The sequence below is a fragment of the Pyrgilauda ruficollis genome, unplaced genomic scaffold (genome assembly GCF_017590135.1).
Source record: "Pyrgilauda ruficollis isolate IOZ18807 unplaced genomic scaffold, ASM1759013v1 scaffold9, whole genome shotgun sequence".
Taxonomy (NCBI): Eukaryota; Metazoa; Chordata; class Aves; order Passeriformes; family Passeridae; genus Pyrgilauda; species Pyrgilauda ruficollis.
In genome coordinates, this window is record NW_024531043.1 from 3,733,484 (window position 1) to 3,747,107 (window position 13,624).

Here is a 13,624-nt window from a genome sequence, read left to right on the forward strand (position 1 = left end):
GACTGTGAAAATCCAGGGGCTTAGGGGGCAATTTGAGCCATCCAAGGTGGACATAAACAAGGACAACAAAAAGCTGTGGCAAATCAACTCTGAGGAGAAGGCAAAGTTGTGTGCAGAGATCAGCCAGAGAAACGTGACCCTGGGCTGTGAGGAAAGGATGTAGATCCTTCCTGTTTAACATCAGACATTGAGTTTTAGTGCTTTTCCAGGAGACCTCCAAGATGGAGTGATCCGGGGACTGGCAGAGTCACCAGTGACATCAACAACCTGTGTTAAATCTTCCTCTGAGGACAATGAAGTTCAGGTAGAATTTGGGCTCTGTTAAGCTGGACTGTGTGAATCCCTTCCCAGGTCTCTCAAAGGCACAGATCTAACAGTAGAACCTGGTGTTTCTTGTGTGTTTCTAGAAACTGTAAAGTTTAATTGTTCAAACGAGGCTGCTAACAGATGCTAATGGATTGCAGAGAAAGCAGGAGATAGGAAGTGGTGAGCTATTCAGGGCCAATTTGTGCTAATGAGAGCTCATTAAGAGGTTCTTGAGATAAAGGTTCTGTCAGGAGGCAGTTAGTGTGGCTGAATTTAGCGGTTTGTGTAGAAGATGGGTTAAAATCCAAGAACTATGTCCTGTTAGGATGAGACTGATTAAATTTTAAACGGCACTGACTTGTAGCCACTTACCGAGGTGAGGAAAAGGAAGGAGGTCCTCAGCCAACATTTTGGGTTCAAAGGCTGCAGTGAGGGGGGCAGTTACAGCCCCGAGAGCCTCGCAGAGGTTGTAACCTCAGAGGGAAGAACCACTGCGCTGAGACGGCTCAGCAGAAAGCTGTGAAAGTGATTTAAGAACGTGAGCTGAGAGTTCTAAGATATAGTTCCATGAACAATCATAAAAACAGCCTTCCAAGGGAATGAGTCAGAGTACCCAATATTGCTGCTTACAGCCTTGCACTTCATGCTGAGACTTGAAAGAGAAACTGATCACTCTGCACAGAGCAGCAATTTTCCCAGGGATATGAGTAAGGCAAAATCATGGATAAATTGTTTATCACGATGGGCAAAGCAGATGGGCCAGAGACATGGCAGTTGCCAAATGCTTTTTTTTGGAAAGGTTTCCTGATTTCAGATGCTATGGCTTGCCAGCAAGATTCCTTGTATGGTGGAATATGGTCTCTCCACCATATTTTGCTGTATTCCTGGCTGGTAGGACTCTCCTCAAAGGCACGTTAACAGCCCAGAGTGATCCTGCAAAGAAGTTCCAGTGTCTGGAACACATTGAAGACCAAAAATGGCAGTTTAAAGCCCAGAGGTTCTTTGAGCCTCACATGTATGTCCAGACATGAAACAGTAACAGGCAAAAGGCACATCAGGCTCCAAGCTGAGTTCTACTTACCTGAAAAAAAGTATTCTCATCATCTTCCAACATTTAGCCATGCTTTGTCTTTCTTGAGAGGACAGAGAACCTCCCTACCTTCTAAGGGAAGAAAAATATATAAACTAGAAATGAAGTAATTTGGTGCCTAAAATTCTCATACTGCATCCATTGCACAGTAATTTAAAGTTCTTATATACTTCATCACAATATCTCATGATAGTAAAATCCATCCCTGCTTTGGAGGAAAGCCCATGGGGTTTGAATTATGCATACACAGCAGGGCTGTTTCTCCTGTCACATAGCTCAATATAACTCTTCCCCTTACCCGAAAGGGGGATCACCTGGAGATGGGACACAAGAGGTTGGATGGAGGCCTCCCATATTCCAAAAAGTAGTATTTTGGCTTGGTTTAATACATCCTTCTACAGAAATATTCTGCAGGGGAGCAGTGGAAAACTAAGCCACCCTTCTCTCATCAAAGACAATTCTGTATCTGGTCATTCTGATCTTGCCAAATGTGTGGGAACCTCCCTTCTCTGCTGGCTGCCCATCCTCAGGATTGCCAGGTCCCTCAGCAACACTTCCCAAACTCAGGGACTGTGGCTATGAAGGAGCACAGCCAGAGCTGCAATATTGGTTCTTGGTTTGTAAAGTTGGAAGGAAATCTGTGCCACTCCAGCAGCCACTGGAGAGAAATGGCTCCCTGTCTGCCAGGCAGGCACCAGTGTCTCCAGCTTTTCCTCTTTGCAGGTCTCCTGCTAAATCAGTTCTTTCCTTGGTACATTTTGGTGTCCAAAATTGCTTTGCACTGATAAACCTTTGCTTGGAAGCCTCTATTCATAGTGAACTGAGTGAACTGTCTTTTTAACTCCTGCCTGAACTTCAGCTGCAGAAATCATTCCATCCCACCTTCCTTTTTTTCCCCAGAGGTATTAAACACAATTTGGTTTGTTAAAGTTTTGTTTACTAGCAGGATTTGGAAAACAGCCATAATGCTTTTGTTTTAGGTGTTTTAGTATCTTTTAGCTGCTCTTGTGTTTGTGAAGCTTGTAGGCAGAAGCATTTTGTTCAGACATTTTGTTGAGAGCACTAAACTGAAGCATGAGTAGAAATGAAAAGGGAGAGGTTTGGAGGCTGCTTAAACTCCTTCTCATTTGGTAATTCCAAACGAATATATGAATCAAATTACTTGTCAACAATATGCAAAGGAAACAGCTCCTTGTTGCTGCTTTTGAAGTGGACAGAGTTTAATATGTGGCATATTAAGCAGTGGAAACTGTAATGACTGGAAGGATGCACATTCCCTTCCTTAGAAATTATGGATCAGGACTGGCTTTGCTGCTGTATTTCTGTGAGTGTCACTGAGTCAGCAGTGGCTGTGGGACTCTACTCTCTACACTGATGCTGTAATAGGTATTGCGAGAGAAATGCTTTTCTCAGTTTAAACCAAACTTTGCAATTTCACCCTTGCAGCTGCAGATTCCCATTTCTCATTGTGGGCCACAGCTGAGGGCTGTGGCTTTGGAAACACCAAAGATTTGTGATGAGCTGTTAACTTTGGTAAATTATTTATGGTAAATAAATGTGTGACCAGTGAAATGTTCAGATAAAAATGAAAGTTACCTTCAGAGTCTGAGATTGCTTTTTCATTCAGTGATAACCTGGAATGCTATCACAATTTGTAGTCATTAAAAAGTTGACTGTGCAAGCCTGCAAGAGCTCAAACACATGTGAAGATGTCTTGGGGTGTTTTCCATGATCTGTCCTTTTCCATTCTGTCTCCTGGCTTCTGACCTGTGTGATGAAGTCAGATATCAACATTAGAGGATCTGTTCCAGCAGCTCAGACAGTGCTGGGCATCTGCTCAGTGCCATGGGGGACCTGTGCTGTGAGGAGCCCTGGTTTCATCTCAGTGCTCCACTTCCCTGCAAACCAGTTCATGTTCTTGAAAGCTTTTCTCCTTGTGACTGGCAAGACAGTCTGTTGTAGTACTGAAAGGGCAGGAGTTTATCTTACCTCACTTTAATGCTCTGAAAACAGAGCATCAAAACTCAGCTCAGTCAAACTTCCTTCAGAATCCACGTGGAGAGTTTCTACAAGGGAGTTTGATAGCAGATACCTTTTCATTTATAGGCTTCTTTTAAACTGGACACCTAATTTTTCAGATTTCCTGCCGTGAGGATTCATTTCAGATGTGGCTGTGCAATGCAGTGCTGTGAATCCAGCCTTTTGGAAATATTACAGACCATTTATTGTCTATGAGTTCATGAAAACTATTTATAACAAACTTGTTAGTTTAAGAATTTGAACAATTTTGCCAACTTGAGTGGTATCTCTATCATTAAAGAAACTACAAACTGATTTGTAGAGGCAAATATTGGAACATTCCTCTTTTGAACGTTTTTCACAAATTCAAGCGTTTATGGAAATATTTTGGGGTTGTTTAATATTATCTCATATTTCATTAATAAAGGTATTTGACAGACAATTAATTTGATTAGTTCCCACTCCACAGTCAGCCTGGAATCTTTTCATGGACTTCTCTGGTCAGCTCCAGCTTCACACAACACAAGCAACAGGAAACCACAGGCAGGGCTGTGCATAGTTATGTTACAAGCAGGATAAGTCTTGAACAAAAGGCTAAATACACCCATTAGGGAAAGTTTGGATCTGAACTCACATCTGAACTTGTGGGAGGAGCTGAATACTAATTGTTCTATAAATATTTAATATACCTAGCACTTTCCCATTGTGTAGCATCCCAAAGGAGGCATCTTTCCTTTTCTCACACATACACACCCGTACTCTTCTTTCATTAAGGGCTCCCAAATACAGTAATTAGAACAGTCATCAGATTTGCATCTGGCTGATCAAGGCCACTCCAGCTTTATTTCAATGTAATTGCAGTGGCCTCAGGTGCACTGGGGAACACGGCCCAGGGCTCAGGTAATTATTGTGCCAGAGATCATTTAATGAGGAAAAAGAAGTGAGCACTTTGTGGGATAGGAACCCACCAGGAAATAACCTGCTTGTAAACATAACAGGACCTTGATATTTTTCCTAATTTGTACATTACATTTATCACAATTAAAAAAGTTCAAATGCATGAGTTCAATGTGTTTGTCCTCTGATACCAAGACAAGTCACGGTACAGACACCAGCACATCAGATTGACAAATAATATCCCCAAATATTCTGGTTTGGGGCAGAATTGCCATGCTATGCTGCATGACTGTCAAAAATCCAGGTGCAGTTGTCACAGGGCAAAAGCTCCTCGGAGGAGCTTGTGGATTTCTGTGAGGGTGAGGGGCTTTTACTCCCCTTCAGATACAGAAACTGCAATTGTAGGGAAAGATTAACAGCTCCTTGCCCATGACTGAGGAGTGTGACTGCCCACTGCTCATGCCCACAGAGCTTCCATGCTGAATGGTTGTCTTGTTAATAGTTTCAGTATTTTCTTTTGACACCTCATGTGTGAGAAAATCTGGTAACTCTCTCATGGAATTTGTAGAGGGCTTCCAAAAAAGTTGAACAACTTTCAGCCCTTGCTCATGCCCTGGATTCTTTTTAGAAGCCTGCAGTAATCAAGTCTGGTTTTTTACAGGAGCAAAAGCTTTGTTTTCTGCCATTTTTCTCTCAGCCACTTAGATTATGTGTGTCACAGTTCTTCCTCTTTTCTACAAGAAATGGGAGCTGCTGGACATTGTTTTAATGCAACGTTTTCATTACAAAATATGTATATTTCCCTTAGCTTCACCCTGCCCTCCTCTGTAAGCATGGTTTGAAGAGCCACAGATAAGGAACAGCAGCCTTTGAAAGGCAAGGATTCGCTGGAATAGTCTGAGAAATGTTTTAATAAACTCTCTGTGTTCAATGTTTTGATGATTGATACAGTAACCTGGTCCTAGAAATAAATTAGGTGCTGGAGTGGCCAACCACGATGAGTTCTTTTAAAAATCTGCTACAATTTATGGCACAATGACCAAATCTATAATGTAATGGTTGGGTGTAATTTACAATGTAATGTACTAAAATACAGCCAGCCTAATAAAAAGCCATATAATTTGCATGGGAAAGAAACAACCATTTGCCAGAGGTAAAAAAATAAAGATGTCAACAAAGAGAAAAGGATTTCTTTTCAGCCTTCCCCAATATCAGGTCTAATCTTTCCCCTGTGAAGTGCACTGCAGAAATCTGGATCAACAATGGAAAATCAGAATCTTGAAAATGGGCATTGTTAATCAGGACTGACACCACTAAAAATAATGTTATAGTGTGGGACTGATGCAGCCATCAGCCCAAAGCCTGCAGGAGGAGTGTGTAGCTGGAGCATTCCAGCTCCTTGGGGAGGCACATTCTGAGGGCAAGAGTTTCAAGGTTGCTGTACTTTGTGCAAAAGTGAGTTTTTCCCTTTTGGTGGAATACACCCTTTATTTCCCTTTTTGACTGCAGAATAATCAAGGATCTGACTTATACTACATCAGGTAGATCAAAATGCATCTACAGCCCCTTTTTGATGTTCAGATGATTAAGAAGAGTACAAAAACAGGGCAATTTCAAGGTATTTCAGGCCCTGGTACCTCCTCCCAGCTTCTCACGATCAGCTGATTTTGATTCAAAATCAAGAAAATTAAGCTTGGAGCACCTGAGAATTCTTCCCGGCTGCACTTGGTCCCAACTTTGTCTGTCTTTGATCATTTTCTTGTTGTGGTGGGTCAGTTTTCCTATTGGGAAATGTATTGTGTGTGTAGGACTGTGCCTACACGGACCCAGTTACCAGATCAAATCCTGCTTACAACATCAGCCATGGCACTTGTGATAATAATCTATTCTGGTTTTACAGTCATCAACACCCATCAGGGTAAACAAGAATCTTTCCACTGACCTTAACAGGAGCTGGAGCTGATCCCAAATAACCTGGAGTTTGTAAGCCTGAGTTTTCATCTTCTGCAATGCTACAAGAGTGATATTTATTGAAATTTAGCAGAAAGAATTGTTATTAGTATGCCAGGCTAAATATAATTCCATCTCTTTAACGTGCTGGTGTGGTACCATTAATTTACAAGACAGCAGAACAGAGTGGTGACATATAAATCTGAAATCCTGATTAGGAAAATGCACTCCAGTTTCTGAATACCCCTTCAGTGACATTTCTTTCCAATAAAACAGCCTATCTCCAAGACAGAGATGTTTATTTTATAATCCCTATTTAGAAGATGCAGCTTTTTATGTCCGGTATTAAACACAGAGGGACTATTGTTGATAAAATAGGATGCTTGGCTTCTTTTGTACCACAATGAAATCTTTCCTAGGAGAAGAGACTAGAGATGATAATTTCAGAATCCTTGTGAAGAAGAAGGGAAGGGTGAGTGCTGAAAGAAGCATTATTTACTCTTTTAATTGATGAGTTTTCCTGTAGCACTTGCCAGCCCAAAATCCAGGAAATTCTCATGGAACCAGAGCTTTCTGCCCAGTAACACTCAGGCAGATGTTCTTATTTCAGTGTCATAGGCTAAACCTGAGGAGGGAGGGGTTTGAGTGACACTGTCAATGGGCAGCAGGAAACAGTTCATTGTCTGAATGTCCTCCAAGCAAGTGACCAACCCAAGCTTTCATGGCTTGTTTTGGCTAATGGAATTTGTTAGTGACTGCTCCATCAGCTGAAATTGCAGAGGCTCAGAACAGGATGGGACAGAACGCTGACCTGAGCAGCTCCACCACACACTCTGGTGACTTTTAGCAAGCTGCTTGGACTCTTGCTAGGTGTTAAACACGTTACTTTGGACCTCTCTTGAAAGGGTCTGCTGAAACTGAAAGTTTAAGACTGTGAGATTGTTCATGGAAGTATTTGGGAAAATCCAAGATATCTGCAGGAAAAAGCCCTCCAAAGTTTAAAAAGCCCAAATCCTCTTTGATCTGGGTATGGCCCTCTCAGTGTTGTTTCAGTCCTTTAAACTGGCAGATAAAGACTTCAGTAGAGCTGAGGATCTTGCCTGAGGAAATTAAGCTTTTCAGGAAGCAGGAAAAGGAAAGCTGCTTTTTTGCTCCAGAGGAGCTCTTTGCCACCTCAGAGAGAAAGAAGCAGAAAATTTTTCATTATGCTTATGCTGGAGAAGCAAAAAAAGACAATCTGCTTTCTTTTTAGAGAGAAACCTGGTGGCAATAGGAGAGAGAAGAGCCACCATCAAACAAAAACATACACAAGAGATAAAACCATTACACCTAACATTCACACTGGCATCCTGCTCTGGGAGCTCAAAGAGCTCCTCAGACATTAGCTAATGACATTTGGCACAATCCTCTCATCTTCCATGCAGGCAGACACATTAGGTTGCCTCCTCAGCTGGTATAAAGTTTGGATTTTGGCAGCGTGGCTCGTGCCCTCCAGCTGAGGACAAGCCCCTTTGTTCCCATTATTTTTTATATGTGATATATAAATAAATGTCATTTATTAATGAAATTTCACAAACTCTGCAGTTCCATACAGTGAGGAAGGACCAAGATGAAGGTTCCACCCTCTGTAAGCACAGTTTAACCTGGAGCTTCCAAGCTGCTAAATTAAGATTTCTTTTTGTTGGCCACAGGGTAACACAACAGCCCTGACAATGAAACTTGACCCAGATCATGGTGAAACAATCCCAGAAGAACAGCAGAACTGGAGGCTCTCAAAACCTGTGGAGGGCTGCAAGGAACTCGAAAGAAATAGAAGCAAATGCTGGAATTGAGGTTTCAGAGATCAGGAGACCTGATCGTGCTTATCTGCCAGAATCACTGCCATTGATCTGTCTGAGCACCAGATCAGGCCCACAGAGTGTGTGGAGGGAAGCTTTTCCACTGGATTTTGAGATGAAGGAAAAGCATGGACAGAGGAAAATATGACTTCTGTACAAATGCTAATTTATCACTGCCACATCTAGAAAGAGAAAAGCAGGAGCTCTACAGAACATTACGAACTTACTTATCTTTAATGTCTGTAAATCAAAGAAATCTGTGCTCTTGGGTCTTTTCCCTGAGAAACAATTACCTCTTGATAATGTGGAGGGACAAAATAAGGCAATTAATCAGTAAAATATTACACATCAGTGGTCACTATGCTCATCTGGCCTTGTTTCCCCTTATTATGGCTGAAGGACAAACAGCGTTTCTCCCCAGTGGGTCCTCAGGAAGCTTTGACAGGCAGGGAAGCAGTTCATTAAAATCATCAGCTAAGAAAATCACTAGGTCACCAATTCCATCATCCAGTAACTGTGACCCACCAGAAAATTCACATTTGAGCCCAGACAGGTTCATAAATATCACATATTTATCACTGACAAGTTCAGGGGTGTCATTCTACTGCCTTTCCCTGCAAAGTGATGGCAAACATATGCTGAGGTAATCAGAGGAAAAGGTAAAACGTACTTTCAGCTGGAAACCTGGGAAATGCATCTAAGGATGCTTGGTGTTTCAATACTGAGGTTAGTAAGGCAATTAATCCATAATCAGGAAATAACTCCAGAATAAACTCAATGCCAATGCCCCCCCCCCCGCCATCTGAATAACAAAAATAAAATAATTAATGCAGAAAAAATTGTCTTAACTCTTACAACTACCCTGTGTTTGGGCTATTTTTGTACAAAGGAGAGCAAAACTGAAGAGCAGATAGAGTCAATGCTGTTTAGAGATGGAAATCAGTTTATCGAGTATACTGTAGGTATTGTTAGAGGAACGTGATAAAGCATCAAGACAATACAGAGAGTGTGATCTGGACGTGTTGGGTGCTAACAGTTTGCCTTTGCAAGGCATGATAACACTCGGTATGTGCAAAATGCAGAATGAATTGCTGCCTGGGAGGGATTTCTCGCAGCCAGGGGCACAGCTGCGATGAGAACAGCGAGCACGAGGTGGCATCGTTGTCATTTGGGTCAGAGGAGCCGGATTACACCGCGCGGAGGTAACGCTGTCCCTCCCTTCTCCATGTCCTTCCTCGCCGGCCAGGACTTCCAGAACAAAACTGAGCCCAACTTAAGATCTTGAGAAGGAGCTGTTGGGTTTTTTTCAGCGCTGCTGAAGTAAAAGGTGTCTGGAGGATTCCAGGGTCTGTGACAATTTACAAATTGAATAGCTCGTGGATGCAAGGACTGGGAACAATCCCCCTTCTCAGAGCTCAAGTTAATGCTTCTCCTCGAGTGTCCTAACAGTTTATGACAGATGTCATTTACACTGAGGTGGTAAATAAATCAACAATGACAAAATAATCAAATTATACTTATTAATAAGCCAATGGTTGTCATAACATCTTTCCCCTGAAGATTTCAAAATGTACTGTAAAAAATAAATCTTCATTTAATGAGATGCTAAATTTTTTCATCTGGTAACTTTTCAGTGCAGGGTTTTCACCCACAGGTGCCTGCTCTCCCCACCCTCATCCCACAGGGAATCAAGACCTGGGCTCCTCTCACCTCCACAGCTGCAGCAGTTCTGGAGAACACACCTGCAGAGCAGCCAGAACCTTAAAAAAGGTGTCTGGGTGAATTTTCAAATCAGGATTCTTCCATATTTTACCAGCTTTTCTGTACATAATGGTCACCCTTCACATACTCTGGGAGTCAGGCAAGCAATGCAGGAAACCTTTAGCAGAAAGAGCAGCAATAAAAGAGAAGCTTTTGGGAACAAATGCATGTCTGATTAATAACTCAGAGTTTGCCCGGCATTTCTGCCACTTCACAGCCTCCATAACTTCCACAGAAAAAATGGCTCTTTGGGGATTGCACCACTCAGTGTAATTCTGGATGAATCATAGAATGTTTTGGGTTGGAAGGCACCTTTAAAGCGAATAATGCCAAAGAGCTTTACTTTATTGGACCTGAGCACCAATTCCCTTTGCTGAGCATTGAAATCAGGGCTTCTTCATTGTTCATCAAATTCTGGATGACAAACTTGGGTATGAAAGGAAATAATAAAATCCCAACAAATGCTTTCATTTTACTAGAGATTTGTCCTCTTCATTTTTCTCTATTTATTTTGTTTGGCCTCTATGGATTTTCCAGTGCAATCAGTGCCTGTTCTGCCACACTTTCTGATTGTCTTCACTATCCCTTTTCCCTGTGCTATCATCATTCTCCTCTCTCCATGTGCTGAGATAAATCTCACTGATGTAAGTGCTCTGCAACCCACAGCCTTTACCATTTCACTCTGAATGCAGAGATACAGGAGGAGAATTACAGCTTACAATAAAAATAAAACTCTTGTGAAAAGACTGCCATTTTTAAATGTTCTGTCTAAATTCTGCAGTGCTGCTTTGACAGTCCTGAAGACTGATGTTCCAAACCTTTCCAGTCTGTGCATGACTGGGCTGTGGCTTCCATTGCACAGGCAGAGGATTTGGCAGCACATCATCAGGAAGAGCTGCCTCCCACCAGTTTAGGATACGTGTTACTGGGATAGGAGGAAAGGAGTGAGAAATTTCCTCATTAAACCAGTAGAAAAGGAAATTCATGGTTCTCAGCTTCAGAAGGACCAGTTCTACACTCAGAAGTGTCCTGCTGGTGTGGATGTGCAGCCAAATCATTATTATCCCTGGCTGGATTATCCAGGTAACTGGAATCATGTCACACACAGCCCTTTTACAGCCCCTCCATGCCCTATTTTGAGAAGGGAAGTTCTGCTCTGTGCATTCTTGCACTACACTGCTCATATTTGTTTGTTTTTCTCACTTCATGAGAGAGCCAAGGCAAGCAGCACGCAGCAGTCAAGTGTTCCTCTGTGATTCAGCTTCCTTGGCAGGCAGAGCATGGAAAAACCAGCCCCATTGTAAACGAGACAAGTGCCTGGGGAAAGCAACGCCTCTGTCATGGCTTTGTGTCTCCACGAGAGGGGTGACCAGCCTTGTCGGAGCAGGAACAGAGATTTCAGTCCTCACAGGCAGCCCTTGGCAGGGCAGGGAGCTGAACACGTCTGTTCTGTGCTGGCAAAGTCGAAGTTACCCAGGGTTTCTGTGCCTCCTTATCAGTTTTGTCCATCTTCATCATTTTCTCTTTCAGTTCTCACGCCCAGCTGTCTTAATCTTTCCACGTAACTTCCAAAATACTTCATTTGTTTCAGAGCCTGTTATTCCTGACAATATCATTCCACAGGAATAAGATAGAACATTGCTTTTTCTACAAAGCTGCTGGAGCACAGGATTTCTTCCATTTGCAAAGGCAAGATTTATGGAGTATTTTCCAGAAAGCACCTACTGCTTGCACAGCAGCAAAATGGTTATTCTGCCACCCATGCAAAAAAAAAAAAAAAAAAAAAAAAAGCACATATTATCTGAATTTACTGAATGCTGAATTAGGTTGTTTGGGGAAAAAAAAAGGAATAAAAAGAAGGAAAGAAAAAAGGCATAAACTCTGTTCTGATGAGTTACTTTCCCTTGTCAAGCAGAAACCCGTGAGGTAGCATACCTGCAATCCAACCTTCTTAACCACCTTTTTGTTTATGGACACCTTTTCACACCTGTTTGACAAAAACTATTCTGTAAAATCTTGCCAACTCAGTAGTGATTGCTCTCTCCCTTCCAGAGAGGATGCCACTTATGCTGTCCTGAGTGAGACATCCTAAAGAAAACTGCTACTTAGTATTCCTAAAAATGAAAGTTTCTTCAAAGAAAAGCAGATTTTTAGAGAGGTTTCAAGATAGGTAACCAAATACAAATGCACCCAATTCATTAATCACTGTTGAAAAGATAAGCTTTGTTCTTTCAGCTGTGAAAAACTCCAGCCATTAAGTAGAAGACACTAAATATTTTTTACATTAGATGCTTATAAAAATTGTGTATTAGAAAATAAGGTAGATTTGAAAAAACTATGAAGAAAGTCTGTTTTCAGTGCCATGCTGTGCTAGTGGCATAACTGTCAAGCCTGGTGAATTCCTAAACCTACTGTATCCCTTTGCCATTCTTCTTTTAAATGTCATGTGGAATTTAATGCATTTAACACCATCAGGTATCTAATTACATCTCTGTGTCTCCTTATCAGCATCCACCACCACTCCAGACACCCTCAAGCAGCCCTTCACTGGCTGCAGTTTCCAGACTCCCCCTCTTTGAGCAGACCTCTCTCCAAAGATACCCTTTACTGGTTTTGCCTCCCACTTTAAGGTGAATGCTTTTCTTCTCCGTTCCCTGGAACGCTTGCAAAGTCAATTTAACTCACTGTTTTCCTTCAAATTAACATCTTTGTTGTCCTTCCCACTGCTGTTTCGTTCCTGCTTTGCTGCCAACCCCCTGGTGAGGCAGACACACCCATTTTCTCTGTCTTATTCCCTCCAATCACTCATGCAGTAAAACACCTGTCAGGCTCCTTGGCAGAAATCCCGGCGTTAGCTGTCAAATTCTAAATCATCCTCCGAGGTGCTTGGTGTGTCCCATATTGTAATAAGTGACATTCCCCTGAGCACACAACACCTTGAAGTTGTAATCCCCAAATTCAAAAGGTCCTTTTCCTCTCTTTTTGGGAAGCACTGCATACAGAAGAGGAATGGTGGCTGTGTTAAATAGCAGCCCAAGCTATTTCCACATGATAAAAGTCAGAACCCTGCTTGGAAGAGCCCAGTCCTTTCATTCATCTCCACCTGGAGGAACTGAAGACAAATAATCAAGCTTGTCTGTATTAATAATAATATTTTTGAAATATTAACTTCCATAGCTGTAAGCTAGTCAGACATTAATTAGAAAAGAGAAAAAAGCAAAGAAGGATTTAGTAATTTCACCTGACTTTGATTTCTATGCCTTAGTTAATCATCTGTGAAATAGGGTACTATATTTACCTGTTCTGCAGAGATCTAACAGAGATAAATCAGTTGAAGAGGCATTGATCAACCTCAAAGAAAAGCCCCAAATTCAGGAATAAGTATTATAAGGAAGATCCTTTGCACAAATACTTATATCCTCTTTTAAAAAATACATTTTTTACTGAGAAGTCAAAGCTAAACTGCTGTCTGGAAGCTTTGGGGAAAAACATATCCAGTTAGTGTTTAATCTCTTATACAAGTCACACATTTTCCTTTTCCATTGTGAAGAAAATGTGTGTCATCTGAACTGGTCTGCACTCACACATTGCTCATTGCACAGGAGCCATGAAAAATTAGGCTCGCATTTTGTACATTTGGATCCCTGTCTGTGGAAAATGAGATTTTTAATTTTTCTTAAAATGGGGTGAAGAAAGCAAGCTTAGAACTCTAATCTGCTCTGTAAAACCTTTGACTGATGGGGTGGGGACTGAGTGATAAATG

At 41.7% G+C, this 13,624-nt stretch overlaps 1 long non-coding RNA gene across 1 annotated transcript in view; it reads right to left on the reverse strand.

The window, feature by feature from the left end:
• Positions 1 to 1,401: 1,401 nt before the first annotated feature.
• The window catches only part of LOC121365135, a 66,135-nt gene continuing 53,912 nt past the window's right edge, over positions 1,402 to 13,624 (reverse strand). The window contains exons 2-3 of the long non-coding RNA XR_005956951.1: positions 2,993 to 3,163; positions 1,402 to 1,468 (exon numbers count right to left, since the gene is read on the reverse strand). This is a non-coding gene — a long non-coding RNA (uncharacterized LOC121365135). The remainder of the gene's footprint in view (positions 1,469 to 2,992; positions 3,164 to 13,624) is intronic.